General features: G+C 30.3%; 1 pseudogene; it reads left to right on the top strand.

Moving 5' to 3' along the window:
* The first annotated feature begins 6,484 nt into the window (after nucleotides 1–6,484).
* Nucleotides 6,485–10,272, top strand: LOC140438863 (uncharacterized; annotated as a pseudogene).
* The last annotated feature ends 4,127 nt before the right edge of the window (nucleotides 10,273–14,399 follow it).

The raw sequence follows: 14,399 nt of genomic DNA, 5'->3' as shown, positions 1-14,399 counted from the left end.
TTCTCAGTAGTTCAAGTAATGGAATTTCTTTTATACTTAGATCTGGTATCATCCTTTTATAATAATTAATTATTCCAATAAATCCTCTTAAAGTTCTTAAATTGTGTGGTGTTTTATATTCCTGAATGACTTGTGTCCGTTCTGGATCCATTTCGATTCCCTTAGTGTTAAGTTTATAACCTAGATATATGACTTCTTTTTGAAAAAATGTACATTTTTCTTGATTTATTTTTAGTCCAACTTTGTCTAATCTATTTATTATAATTTTTAGGTGTTTCTCATGATCTTCAGCCGTTTTAGAAAAAATTAATATATCATCAATGTAGTGAATTACAAAATGTTCATATTGATCCAAAATATCATGAAGACATCTACATAGAGCACTGCAAGATGATTGAAGTCCAAATGGTACTACTTTGAATTGATATACTACTCCATCTATCTGAAATCCTGTATACTGTCTACTTTTTCTTTCTAGAGGTATTAACCAGAAACTATGCTGTAAATCGATTTTAGTGAAAAATGACATTCCTGTAATTCTTCCTAATATTCCATCTATACTCATTGGTGCTTCAAATTGCTTTTCAGTAATCTTGTTAATATTCCTTGCATCCAAACATAACCTGATTTCACCTGATCTTTTTCGTACTACTACTATGGGGTTAATAAAATGTGTGTCTGCCTTCTCAATGATCCCATCTTCTAACATATTATTAATTGTTTTGTTTACTTCTTCTCTGTATTTATATGGTATTGGGTATGATTTTGTTTTAAAATCTTTTTCTTCTTTAACTTTTATACTATGGATATAATTTTGTGCAATTCTATTTTCTTTATTGACAAGTCCCTTGTGTTGCTGCAATATGGAAATGACTATTGATTTATATTCTTCAGGGCAATTTAAAACTTTTATCACATCTTCTTCTTTACAAATAAAATTATTCTTCATTATGTACTCATTATTCCTTGCTTCCAATTTTACGCACTCCGCCTCGTAGGCATCCATCTGCTTAAAATTTCCATTCCTTAAATATTCACTACAATAATTATTCTTTACATTCTTTTGGGACATTTCCCTATCATCAAAATACATTTCTTCTTCATAAACATCATTATTTTCTTTTAATAATATCCTATCAACTCTTATTCCTTCTTCTACCTCATCTTTCTGCATAAATTTAATTATTTGCCCTTCCAAAGTTACCATTTTTTCTTCAAAATCTATCTTTACTTTCTTCTTTTCCAATTCATCATTTCCCATTAATATATCAACACATAAATCCTTGACAATAAATCCTTGCATATTAATTTCTTTATTAAGAATATTAATTTTAAAATTGGCTAGTTTATCAATTTCACCCAACTTCTTATTATTTGCACCAATAATTTTAATTTTTGGAATCTTTATTATATCTGATAGTTTTAATGTATTAAAAATAAAATTCTCCGAGACTAAAGTACTTTCTGAACCAGTATCTATCATAATCTTAATCATTTTATTTTTGGCCAAAGCATTTATATAAATTAAATTAATAGATTCAATAATTTTATCTTCATCTAAAGAAATAAATTCAGAAGGTTTTTCATAATAGCAATGGCCTAACTTGTAATTCAGAAAGTTTACTGCACAAAATTTTGATTATTAGAATTGTCAGATTGTATCTGACCACTTGGATCTGATGTCCTATGTCTTTCCCTACTATGACTTCTACTCACATTTTCCTGCCTTGTACTACTTCGTTCCCTGTCTTCGCAGCTTCTATTCCTTCGAACACAATTTACCTGTCTGTTATAGTTAGGTCTCTCTGTATTTCTTCTATTATTAAAATCTTGTCTATTATTATTAGTACTGTCATTAAAATGTTGTCTATTATAATTAGTATTATTATTAAAATTTTGTCTATTATAACTAGTATTATTATTAAAGTTCTGTCTATTTGGATTACTGTTATTATTATTAAAATTTTGTAAATTATTACCATACCTAGTATTAATGTTATATGATTGTCTATATTGTTGAATATCATTTTTATTATATTGAAAAGTATTGTTGTTTTTTCTGTTGTTATTATTACTTGTCATATTGCCTCTTTGTATTCTTTGAATAAAATTAATAAAACTATCTATTGTTTGAATATTTTGTACAGTTACGGTTTGCACAACATCAGCATCAAAATGTCTAGATACATTTAAGACTGTTTCATCCTCTCTAAGTGGTGGTTCTAAATATTTTGCAACTGTTATCAATTTCAATGCATAATCTACCATATTTGATTTTAAATTTTGATTATACTTTCCAAAATATAGAATTTCTCTAAACTTGGCTTGCTCTAATTCACCCCAATAATAATTTAAAAATTTATTTTCAAATGTTTGAAAATTATCTAAATCATTCTCAATACTAGCAAACCAAGTTGCTGCATTGTCATTTAATGTCATTCTAATATAATCTTTAATATCATTAATATTATTCACAAATCTTAATTTATGTTTTAAACTATTTATGTATACTCTAGGATGCAAATTTTTTATATTACCAGAGAATTTAATCCCAGTCTCATTTGTTAAATTTAAGTAAGGTCTCCCTATGTCTCTCATTTGTGAAATATCATCTATTCTCTGTTCCACATTTCTTATTTGATTACTATTTATTTGGATATTTTGTTGTATATCGTCTAATTTTTCTTCTGTGTTTCTCCTATCTTCGTTAATTTTTACTTCTAAGTTACATTTCTGTAACTCTATTTTCTGTTCTATATCTATTTTATTATCTTGAATAATCCTCTTTACTTCTGTCCTCTCATTGTCTATCCTTTTCTTGTAGTCATTCCGTATACTTTTTATTTCATTTGCTACTTTTTTCTCTGCAGCTTCAAGTTTTTTATCCATTTGTTTTTCCATTTGTTTTACAATTTTATTATTATTATCTTCTATTTTCTTTTCTAATTTTCTATAATTCTCTTCCAATTTCTGTTCCATTTTTTTCATGTCTTCTTTGACTTCTTGTGAATTCTGTTCCATTTTTTGTTCTATTTTTTTCATGTCTTCTTTGACTTCTTTTGAATTCTCTTCCAATTTTTTTATGTCTTCTTTGACTTCTTTTGAATTCTCTTCCAATTTTTTTATGTTTTCTTTGATTTCTTTTGAATTCTCTTCTATTGTCTTGTTCATCTGCATCATTAATGACATCAAAGCTGCCATATTGACATTTTCCTCTCTTTCTGGATTCATTTCTGCAGTATCTTGTGGAACTTGAACTAAACTCTCCTCTTGTATAGGTTGTGTTTCTACTTCCACATCTTCTTCATTCTTTTTGCTTCTTGTACCTTTCTTTCCTTGAGACATTTTGAGACTTTACTTGTTCAAATATAATTAATAATAAAATCTATTATTTTTCCTTTCTACTGATAATTAATTTAGTTATATGAGAGCACTTATCTTCCCAAACTAATTCTTTTAAATAGAGAGCCCCACGTTGGGCGCCAAATTGTTATGATGTGTTTTTTGTTTGAATGATGAGCAATGAGTATTTTTAATAATATAATATATAGGGTTTTTATCGCGGTTCTCAAAGAATTAGCTTGTAAGTACTTTTTTAAATTATCTTTATTATAACTATTATGAAACACACATATATATCTAACCTAGTCAATGTAAATTTAAAATAAACTATCTTTAAACTGATATTCTTATAAAACTAATTAAATTCTATAGACAATCTAAAATTTAAACAAACTATCTTCAAAATTGAAATTGTTATGACACTAACTAAATTATATTAACAAAATTTTGTACCTTTCTTTCACTGAATGCCTAAATGAACTATTTTCCACTAAGTATATAGATTCTAATCACCACTGAATGTCTTCGTACTTCAGTTATCCTTGTTTTTTGTGAAATTACTTTTTTCAATTATCAGCTTCTACCAATTTAAGATATATTTTTCTTCACCAGCATCTATACACCACCAACCAAACCAGCAAACAGCATTTATATTTATTCTTCTTTTCAATATACCAATATCCAATTATTATAAGTTGATTTATACCAATCTCCAACCATAATATAATTTAATTTCTTCCAATATACCTTTTTTTTATCTTCAATAATTATTTATGTATAATTATAAATGTGCATTAAATTATATGCATAATTTTTAATCTTCATTTAACTCACTATTGGACTATTTGTACTTGATTCACTGACTCTAACTAACTTTCATAATAAACTGCTTGACTTCGGACTAAAAAACTTAAAAACTGCCTTTCATAATAAACTGCTTGACTTCTAACTAAAAACTTCTAAAAAACTTCTGAACAATTGACTTCACTAAGTAAATGTATCTATCTTCTAACTAACTTTCATGATAAAACTGCTAAAAACTGCCATCTTGAATCCAAATCACGGGTATTTATATCTTTTGGACATTCTAGAACCATCTCGTAAGATATCATGTTCTATTCAGTTCTATTTAATACATGTCTGAATTTTCTGGAACAAACCATTTCGCAAACATGGCCATCTCCGGAGATCCAGAGAATTCCATTCTTTTCTATTAATAATTTTGTTGACATTTAGGCTTTTCAGATCAGAATATATAATTAAATTAGTAACTAACACTCTAATTTAATAAAATACACATTTCAAACAATATATTATTATAATAACCCCACTTATATTCGTATTATGATTCTTAATTTGACACTTGGAGTATGTATAGTTGGTTGCCTAGGCACATGGCTCACTTATATATATTTACAATATTAAAATACAACTTTTTATAATTATTATATGCTAATTTATTAAAAATGCCCTCACATAAATATATTTTTATTAAATTCTCTAGTATATAACTTATTTAAAACAACCAAATATCTAATATTATGTAGTATATAACTTATAAATTATTTTCTATAAACCCTAATCGTCACAATATATATATATATATATATATATATATATATATATATATATATATAATATATATATATATATATATATAATATATATATATATATATATATATTTATTATTTATATATTTATATATATATATATATAAAAATTAAGGATCACTCGAAGAGTGGTGGGTTTCTCGGTCAAAAGGTGGAGAAAAAAGACAAAGAATTTGGCTACTCTATCTATTTATTTGAAGACGTTTCGCTCTTTAATCAGAAAGCATCATCAGTCCATCAAAAAGGAACAATATGAAAAACCAATATCCATAGAAAAGTCAATATAAAAGTGTTACCTCAAAAAGACATGTAGCAGTCAATGTTATAATATGTAACGAAGCTTAAGACATTGGACATTAAATGGTTAAGTTGTATAAACAATTAATTGAAACTATATACAGTTTACAATTTGATACAAACATAGAACAGTAAAAGTTTATGTGGTTATTGTACATATTATTTTAAAGAAGTATATAAAAAACTTATGTAAAAAATAAGTATTTGCCGAGAACTAACAGATCATAAGATCACACTTCCAACAGTATGATATTAATTTAATTTTACTTTCACTTTGGGTAACATTATTAAAATGATTAATAGTTTATATAGTAATATTATAAAAGATGTAATGAAGTTACCACAAAAAGCTTCCAATACTTTCAGTTGACACACGGCAAATGGGAGCCCATTTTTATATCCACGTAGATATCAATTGAAAAGACAGTGTCCTTATTTTAAAACATGACACACATCAAGGCGAGTTACCAACCGCTAATGAAGTAAAGCGATAAGTTTAAAAATATGAAAAAGTGGGCGAAATCCTTGTCTGTACAGACCATTTAATAAAAAAAAGATCCTTAAAAACCCCCTTCTCCCTTCAGGGAATGACTCGGAGAAAAAAGAACAAACAAGTGAGGTCGATCCCTACATACCATATATAGATATCAAAGTTGTAGCTGGTTGGTCAGCCACATGGTGCAGATTTAATTCAACTTCCAACAGTCCAAGGTTCATAAAAATTTGGAACTGAGAAATTAATAAGAATTATATGAATTAAATTAATTAAAATTTTTATTAAACTATCTAATCGAAAATTATTTTATATATGTATAACATTGATAAATGAATCAATAAAATATTAGTTTAATATAAATCTTTATTAAGTGAAGTAAGTAAGAAAATTATATTTTATTTTATTTGAATTTATTTAATAGCTAAAATATATATAAATACACACCTTAGGTGACAATTTAAAGTAAAAAACCCATTAAGCCTAATTCTGTAATAATAATGCATGATAGATTTGGCTCACGTTACTAATGTCCGTTCTCTTATTCAGAGCGTTGTGGTATTTAAGTATTGAACACATTTCCAAAAACTGCCTTTTTACGAGATTGCGTTCATTGCCAAGAATCTTAACTTCATTAAAGTTAACTTTGTGATTAGTGTTAATAGCATGTTGAGCAAGAGCACAAGTATACTCAGATAAGTTAATATCACTGCGGTGTGTCGTAAGACGCCCTCTCAGTGATGTCCCTGTCTCCCAGCACAAGGTATGTGATATATGACATTGACTTGTTCCAAGAGGGACAAGGGTGTTTTAGCTTTTAAATTTGTTTTCTAAAATTTGTTTATTGATGATTGTTCAGTGAGGGAACAATCAATATATTTGAAAATTTGCACATTAATTACGAAATAGGTGGGTAATAATCATGTGTAGTACTTAAATTAACATTATTTTCTGTTTTCCAGAAAAATCACTTTACGTTTACACATTTACGTTGACCAACATAAAAAGTAAATTATAGTATGTAACACTTACTATGAATTACGTTGGACATTATACAAAACTATCTGTCGTATATCATAGATACATACATATATCATAGATAAGATAATATCTTTTACTCCATTAAAATTTTAAATAATAATGTCGTAAGATTAAAAATCTCATTATAAAAAAAATATTCAGGGGTATTTTTGGAAAAGTAGGCAATGAAAAATCATGAAATTATTACTGATATAATCACACTACCATATTTTATTGATAGAATGTCGTTATTTTTTATACAAATTCAAAATGTAGTACCTTACTGTAATTATTTTAAGGTACTCTAGTCTAAACAGCTCGTGCAATAACATTTAATAACCCTTATTCTAAAATCCATCAAAATAACCTAAATTTTAATAAAAGATAAAAACCTTCTAGTAACAAAAAAAACTACAATATAAAATAATAACTTTCAAGATGTAAAAGAAATTGTGCAATCAGTAACTATTCATAATTTTTGAAAGTTGTTAGTACGTAAACGGGAAAGTATTAACTCTTATTAATATTTATGGGTAACATAAAATTAGCAGACTCATTATTGAATAGCAAAAAAAATAATACTTATTAAGTTCTGGAACTGTAAAATAAAAAATAATATAAAATTAATTTTAATAATATCTTCCTGTAAATCAACTACTATAATCTAAACTCAGCGAGATCAAAATCAGAATTATTGCAATCATTATCGCTTACATTAACGGAAGGGACATTTGTATAGAATCCGTGATAGCTACTACGTATAATTTGAGAGTTACACATATTCATCAGATCGTCTTTTTTGGCTTTTGGAATAGGAAGGTGTAGTTGGTACAATGGTTCAACTGATGTAGAAGAATCTGTTGAACGTTGCTGACTCGTACTTTTTGTTACCGATAGAGCATAACAATCATTACTAGCCATATCATATTTATAGTACAATGTATTAGAATATTCAGGTTTTACAAAAAAATCTTTTCTGTTTGTCCATTGTACTTTATGTAAATTGTTGATTTTGATCCAATTTCCTGGCAACAACAATTTAAAATTTAAGAATTTAGTGTTTGAATTTCTTCTACTGTATAAGGTTTACCTTTTTGTTTAGCCAACATACCAAATAGTACTACTCATGTGGAGTGTAAATAGGTTTGTTTTTGGCGGATCTTTCTATTAAAGCGTGAACACTATCACCCTTATTCTGAGTATGCCCAACTTTTAAAAAGCAATGACGTACAGATACTTTTAAAGTGGATGCGGGATACAAATACATGGCATAAACTATGCGATTGCGGTTTTGGCCCACACACTTGTCCGACGAAAATATAAATTAATTTCTGCCTAGGTCCGTAAGTTTAGAAATAAATTTCAATAAACACGTAGAAAACTCATTAGGGCCCCTTTTGTACTGCCCTTTATGCCACATGAAGCAACAAGAAACCAAAAGTGCTTTCACTTTTATTTTAAGTAAAACCCTTTCAACAAATAAGATTATTTTATTTCTTAACACAAACTTAACAGTTTAAAGAAAAATCCTTAACCGTGTTAACCCTTTCATCATAAATACCGGTTCTTCTTTAGTGATCGTGTGTTGGATTGAGTTTAAATATTTTTTGATTTTCACTTTCCTATCCCAATGTCTGTATTGGCCATATGATGCGATACGTAAAAATTTAGTGCCTTTTTGTGTAAATCTCTCAGAAGGGTTGCTCTGCGGATGACGTATACTCACAAATTTTGTATCGATCCCTCTTTTTCTCAATTGTTCCTTATAATTTTTACTTCGGAACTAAGTGGAATATCTTAATAATATGTACTTGGGTGTGTCGACTTCTTCTGTGAATTGATCTAGCTTTCTCATTACTTCCATACCTTTTTTTGTTGAGCAGCAATATAATTTCACGTATTTTGAGAAAAAGTCAACCATTACCAAAATATGTCTTTTCCTTTCTGTAGTAAGGATTAGGTCACTTAAAACATCTAATGCCACTATATCGAGTTTCTGTCTATAGTCAAAGTTTTAGCGATAATGTAATCTTTGCTCTTTATTGTATTTAAAATCGAAACTTTTTTTTTGTAACACTAATATGCCACGATGGATGCTGTTAACCAATATATTTTTTATTATGTGAATAAGAGCAGCATAATCTGTTTGGACCGTAAGTTTCAAACAGTACAAATAAAATCCTAGTTTGTTGACAGAGAAAAGCAGACTGGCAAATTATAATATATTTACGCTTTATTTTCTTTCATGTGTTTTCGTTACTCTAGAAACAAAACAGGCCGGTACCTCTTTTCCGTCTCTTACTTGCGATAAATCCACAGCAAAATTGTGTATTGACGCAGCTTGAATCTCCTTTCAATAAAGTTACCTCAGAGCATTGAACATTCTCGATATGATCAGACTAATTTTTGGGTTATTTATGATTTTTTTGATAAATTAACTCAACTCTTTGAGGATCTTGGTTTGAAAGGAAAGCCAAGCCAAGTATATAGTTGTGACGAAACTTCTTTCTGTCACAATCCATCAAAAACAAGAGTTGTAGGCGCAGTTAGAAGTACCAACGAAAAACAAGTGCGTCTGGAAAGGAAAACACAACAACATTACTGTGTGTTTCTGCAGATGGTAGGATGCTACCTCTGCTTTGTGTTTTCAAAGGAAAATCTGTAATGGAGAATTGAGTGGATAATGAAGTGCCTACCCAAATAGCCGTATTAGTAAGTGAAAGAGGTTGGATGGAAACTAAATTGTTTTTTAATTGGTTCAAAGATGTATTTTTAACTAACATTGGTAATGAGGGACCAATTTTGTTGCTTAACGATGGACATTCCACACATATGTCAACAAACCTTATCCGGTTGGCACAACGGAATGACATTATTATAATAAAATTGCTATCTCATACAACACATGTGTCGCAACCGTTAGACGTGGCAGTATTTAAGGGCTTAAAACAAAAGTGGGATAAAGAGCTTTGTAAGTGGCAACGACAAAAATCCACGAAAGAAGATTCCCAAACAAAATGTTATATATCTTTTAACAAAAGTGGCTCAAGAGGTTTCTCCCATGAGCATCATTAACGGATTTAGAACGACAGACATATACGATCCTGACCCAGAAGTTAAAGGACCCAACAAGAAGGCCATTTCTGAGTCTGTTTTCAGTCCAACCGATTTTCAAAAATATAAGAAAGAACTTGCCCTGAAATCTACGCAGTTGACCATAGATGCTGGACCATCATCAGAAGAGCCCAAGCAGCCACTGACAGTCGAGCAGCCTTCTACAGCTTTCACAGCTAATCTCGAAGTGTCATTGATGGAGGAACCAGAGCAGTCTTTGACAACTGAACAAGAGCATACATTAACAGCCATCGATGAGCAGCTTATAATAATTGATCCTGAACAGATTCTTAGGATGGATGAGCCTTCAGCAGCTGAACATGAACCTTATTTCATACCAAACACTAACATATTAACAATGGACAGCTGGACAAGAGCAGTTAATCGCAGTTAACTCTGCTCAACAGATGGAAGTCAATACGGAGCAATTTCCAACATTTGATCATGAAGTGCCATCAACATCCAAGCAAAAGACATTTGAAGAGCTCCTGATGGACCTTGTTAAAAATAACAACAGAAACCCTGAAAAGCCAAGAAAAAAGAAAAAGATTGTCCACACCTGTGAAATAATATCCACAACAAAATACCTTAAAACGAAAGAAAATAAGGAGAAGGAGAAAAAAAAAGCTTTGCTTGAAAAGAAAGAAAAACGTAAAAAAGAGAAGAAGTTCCAGATATCCCAGATACAAGTAAAGAAAAATAAAGGAAAACCGAAAACCACAGCAGAAATTGACGAGTCCTCAACAGAATGATAGTGACGCATTTTCAATTTAAGAGACCGAAAAAGACTACCAAGAAAGCTTCTCAGATGAGGTTGAAGATAATCTGACATTAATTCCTGGTGACTTCTGCATCGCTAAAGTTTTTGGAAAAACAGCAAATTGTTTTAGACTGTTTGTAGCAAAAGTCATGGAAAAGGAAAATAGAGGTTATAATGTTTCTTTCTTCAAAAGGCACAACCGAACCATGAAATTCAAAGAGACAGAAGAGGAGTCATACATACGAGAGAGTGACGTTGTTAGAAAACTAACCAAGCCACCAACTGCAAGTTCTGCTGGCTATAACAACTTGATAGGCTTTGCAGAAGACTTAGTGACCTAACCAATATTCATTAACCTAAGTAGAATTACTTGAAGAAAATTATCAACTTACATTATATGTTTATTTAACCATCTCATACTTATCAAGTTAGAGTAAAGTACTTACTTAACCAACAAAATTATGGTATGGTTTTATAAGTTAAGTAACAATCTAATTTTGATGGCAATTTTATTATATAAGGACCATTTAAACATATTAAAACTTTTTTTATTAATTAATTGCTTGTTTTTATTGCCTAGCTTTTTTACCAAGTCTCCGACATGGCGCCAATACAATGCTCTTAACATGAAATGTTGTCTGAAAATAAGGTAACCAATATTTTTTTCTTATCAATTGAATGTACAACAATAGATCCAGATACCCCAAACAGTTGATGCAATGTTTGTATACAATTTACTCTGGCGTGATCCAGTTACCCCAAAGTCGTGGGAAAACTGAAGCCAATAAAGCCTAAAAATACTATTATTAAAAAATATATGTAAACAAGTAAAAGTACATTAAATGCAACGTGATAGGCTAGTATAGTTATTAATAAATCATTATGTATTTTTTACAAATACTCACCAATGTTAGACTTTTCAAAAAAAATTTGTTTAGTATACATTGAAAGGTAACGTTGTAAAACCATGCCCCAGTTACCCCGGAGCACCTTATTTGAAATAATTGATTATTCGAATAAAACTCCGTAACATTTTCAAGTTGGTTGGTCGGGGGTAATTTTGAATGATTTTCACCCTATCTCCTACCAAACTTATTCAATTTCACTCCAGTTGAAATCTAAAGGCCGCTACAGACAAAACTGCAAGCTTGTCCAGTATGATTGTTCAATATTTTTGTACAAAAATGCATAATTTGCCTTTGGCACCACACGTACAAGCACGCTTGATCAGAATAGAGGTAGTTTAATAAAATATGTCGAGCTCGGACGACGATACGCTCGCTTTGGCCGCTTTTGTTATTGTGAAAAGAAAAAAGTAAATCCCAATTAAAAAAACGTGCGATGTGGTGTAAATAATGGTTAATGAAAAGGAAAACCTTTTCTCACATGAGCTTACTAGACTTAGACTTACACATAGACACTAAAAGTGTGGGCTCATAACGTTCATCTAAACGCATTCCAGACTGGTCCGCATCTTCAAATTTTTACTTTTCTCTTTTATAATGAGTCCGTAAGAAGTTTATTTTTTTAATAACTGTTTCCTTGTCGGCATTAACGTCGATTAACCGAGATTTTTCTAATAATATTTTGTATGCTGCATCCCTCTTTGCCCCAGCCTTCGTTATGATAATCTTTGGATTTAACGTGCCAAATACATGGCTGATTTTGGTATTCTTGAATAAACTCTTCCAATAATTCACGCTAAACCTTTTTGAGATCACTAGTCATGACGAAAATTAATCAAATGCTACCTCACAAAGCAACAAGGACGCCAACTTGTTCAAGCTTAAAAACCTTGGGTATACACGTACCGTTTTAATTGCGCAAGCACGCTTAATTCAAGCGTGCATAATTAAGATCATTTCAATCCTCAAGTCGCTTGTACAATAACAAAGCTTGCACCACATTACCCTATAGAAACTCAAGCGTGCTTGTACAAAAAAAAAGAACAAGCATGCTGGACAAGCTTGCATGTGTGTCTGTAGCCTCTTTAACATTGACGAAGTCTCGTTGTAAAAATTTGCACTTTTATTATGTTTAATTTTAAACCAGCTATATTCAATGCTTCTAATAATGTTTAAGTATGTTTTAGACTACTGTCCGAATCAGGTGGGAAAATTAACAAAATATCGGTATAGCAACAAGTTTATCATTTTTATTTAAAATAGTGTGTAATGCACGAACTAAAGCTGCTTATGCAATTTGTAAACCGAGAGGTGTTAACTTAAATAGACACACACGTCCGTCGATGGAAAATGCGGTTTAATCTCTGCAATTAATCGCCAGTAGAATCAACCAAAAATTATGTTTTAAGTCTATTTTAGTGAAAATATGTGATCTCGTAATTGTACCAAAAATTACCTCTATTTTCAAAGTTGTTTCATATTGACATACCGTATGTTGATTAATATTTCGCTTATCTAAAAACAATCGCAAATCCCTATTATTTATCTTCACAATCACAACCGAAAATATGTATTGCGAATCACACCTTTTTATTATTATTTTATCCTCTATTATTTTCTCAATTTCTTTGTATATACTTTGCCGATACCTCCATCGAATAGGATAATTCTTTGCATTGAAATTTGACAAATGTTTTATTTTTACAATATGTTTGTATTTTCTGGTTACCCGATTCTGTTCATTGACTAATTCTTTATAATTCGACAACAAGCTTTTTATTTCTGTGTCCATTACTTCTCCGCATATTATTTCTGCATCTTTTGTATCGTCCTGATTACACACATTTACTTTATGGTAAATATCCTTTCCTATTTCATCCGTAATAACTACTTCTTTTATCTCTTCCTTTCCAAATTTGCTTTCAAATTTTGTTTTCCCTCCCAATTCTCCTGGCTGTAATTTTCTAAAATAATTTTCTCTTTTACTTTTTTGGGACACTTACTGTGATATTTCGAGGTTTTACCAGCACCATTAAGCACCATTCTCAAATGAATGGTGCTTAACTAGGTTCACACTTTATTTTGTTTTGTCGTCATTATTTTAATATACAAATTTTACCTTTATCCCAACCACGTCGCTGTCAATTTGCACATACTTTTGTCCTTATGTTTGATTGTAATGAAACGTGTTAAATTTCCTATTTTGCTTGTGGTAGTCTTCTTCTCCTAAATGTGCCTATCTTGTAGAGATGTTGGCGACCACATTGACCGCAGCAGCTCAAAATATATCAATTGACGTTAGACCAGTCCACTTCCTAGGATTGGCCAGCCAGGATATACGTCTACGTCCAGGGTCTCTCTTATCATCAATCTTGCCTTGTAGAATCAACTGTAAAAGTCGGTATTTATCATTACGCATGATGTGGCCGAAGTCAGCCAGTTTTCTGTTTTTTATGGTGTTAATAATTTCTTTGTCTTTTCTTTAATCTGTCTAATTTTTTCAGCCTCTGGAGAATAGTTATGTTACTTGTGTGGGTATATGTGAGACCCTCAACATACGTCGGTAGCAATACATTTCAAATGCCTCTAATTGTTTTATGGCATCTTCTGTAAGGCTCCAGCTTTTTACTCCATAGAGAAGGATACTAAAGACGTAACATTTAAGAACTCTTATGCGTATATTGATACTTAAAGATAAGTTGCAGACAATCTTCCTTGGGCTGTTGAAAGAGCTTCTGGATTTTTTAATACCAGTTTTTATTTCGTAGCTGCGATCCGAAGTAGGTATCCTTAATATTGCAACCCAAATTGAATATTTTTTCCACTCTTTCTAATGGTCTATCGCCTATTGTAATT

This window comes from Diabrotica undecimpunctata, chromosome 4 (assembly GCF_040954645.1).
Source record: "Diabrotica undecimpunctata isolate CICGRU chromosome 4, icDiaUnde3, whole genome shotgun sequence".
Lineage (NCBI taxonomy): Eukaryota > Metazoa > Arthropoda > Insecta > Coleoptera > Chrysomelidae > Diabrotica > Diabrotica undecimpunctata.
Note: the sequence above shows the minus strand (reverse complement) of the source record. Positions and strands in the feature narration are given on the sequence as shown.